This window comes from Wasmannia auropunctata, unplaced genomic scaffold (genome assembly GCF_000956235.1).
Source record: "Wasmannia auropunctata unplaced genomic scaffold, wasmannia.A_1.0 LD336060.1, whole genome shotgun sequence".
In the NCBI taxonomy this organism is placed as follows: Eukaryota; Metazoa; Arthropoda; class Insecta; order Hymenoptera; family Formicidae; genus Wasmannia; species Wasmannia auropunctata.
The window spans coordinates 2,464,063-2,465,752 of record NW_012026830.1 but is presented as its reverse complement, the minus strand read 5'-3'; the positions used below and the strand labels follow the sequence as shown (position 1 = coordinate 2,465,752).

The following is a 1,690-nucleotide window of genomic DNA, read 5'->3' as shown; positions in this document are numbered from 1 at the left end:
TGACGTTTGCATTAAACTATTGAAATTATTAAATAAACACTCATTACGTGGAAATCACATGGGAATTAATCCATCTTTTTCGAGAAGTCGACAAATCTTTCAAAAGGTAAGATATTGCGTGCGGCGTGCGTGCGTGTGTGTGTGTGTGTGAAAAAGAGAGAGAGAGAGAGAATGTAAACGCATGTTTATGCGCGCGTGTAGTCAGCTGATCGTCGCGACGGTCCCGCGTACCGCCTGCCGGCGGACAGTAAGTTGCGCCGCCCCTGTCTACCATCCGTACGCGGCCCGTAATTTGCTAACTATTTCTCGTTATAATTTGAAAACTAAGCTTCGGACAAAATTTTTGTAAAGGAAAAATCGTCTTAGAATTGAGTCAAGAATACGTCTTTTCAAGGACGAGGGGTTGTTCTGAATCACCCTGTATAGCACCTTTTGCAATGTATCCTTCATATCAATTCCTAAAATATGACGTTGCAAGCATTACAATTCTGTTGCATTTTAGAATCGAGTACTCGTATACACTTGCAAAACAATGTTTCAAAGCTAGCGAGGAAAACTTAATAACGTGTTAGCGGATAAAATGACTATTACAAATATCGAACATATTAATAACATAATAATCTTTCTTCGCTAGCTTGGAAACAATTATATTTCAAGCGTATATTCAAGTACTTATTGGTTCAAAACAAGAGCAAGTTATCAAATATTTGAAAAATAATTATGAAATATAAAAAAGTTACTAATAAATATCAAACATCAAAAGTATCAATAACAGAAATAGAAAACATACCTTACGAAAACGAAGCTTAAACTTCTTTCGCTGCAAACAGGAAGAAATAAGTCTGGGAACTCATTTCTTGTCGAAACACGAGAAAGACATAGATGTTCGGCACTCGCTAAAAGATAAAAAAGCGATTAAGAACAAAATAATTATCTATGATTAAGAACAGAAACAGAAATCGTGTCTAACCTTCTTTTATTGTCTTGTTTCGTTTATGCAGTGAGCTGTGAGCTTGCCTCTCCCCCACGCTTCGGTTACAGCCTGCTTGCGCGCGCATAAGTTTTACTCCCGAAATTGCATGGCCCGGTAGCCATGTTGTTTCTCACTGCCCGATCCTTCCTTCACCCCTGTGCGAGATCCGTCTCGTCCCTGCCGAACATACTCGGCCGCCGGGCGTTCCCACCCTGAGTTCCCCAGGCACTTATGCATACGACACACACACACCGTGCCCGCTATCCGCCGGTAGCTTAACAAACGCATACCCAATACACGCAAACTCAACGTCGAGAAATCCACTCTCTCGCCGCGCACAAAATTCACGCCGATTATTATATCTTCTTCATTATTATCTTTTCCAGATATTCTTTTATTATGTAATATATCTTACTATTTTGTTAATATATCTCTTTCTTAATTTTCTCAAACACATTGCATTTTCTTTGTGCCCTTTTCTCACTCCCGGACCCTCCTTTCACCACGTTGCTTCTCCCGACGAGCTACCCCGCGCGAAGAAAGGTCAGGCCGTTTTATGGCGCCCGAACAGGCTTAGAACCGAGAGAAAAGCTATCAAACACAAGCTATCAAAATGAGAAAAGAGTGGATTTACCGACTAAGCAAAGCGCAAATAACAAGCGAACTCGAGTCATTAGGATTAGATACAGAAAGTACACTGGACAAACAACGTAAACG

The 1,690-nt window shown here is 40.7% G+C and overlaps 1 long non-coding RNA gene across 1 annotated transcript; it reads right to left on the bottom strand.

The window, feature by feature from the left end:
• Positions 1–418: 418 nt before the first annotated feature.
• LOC105450566 lies at positions 419–1,020 on the bottom strand. The gene is made up of 3 exons (XR_974476.1): positions 971–1,020; positions 791–896; positions 419–458 (listed from the first exon to the last, which is right to left on the bottom strand). It is a non-coding gene; the product is annotated as an uncharacterized LOC105450566 (long non-coding RNA).
• Positions 1,021–1,690: the final 670 nt, after the last annotated feature.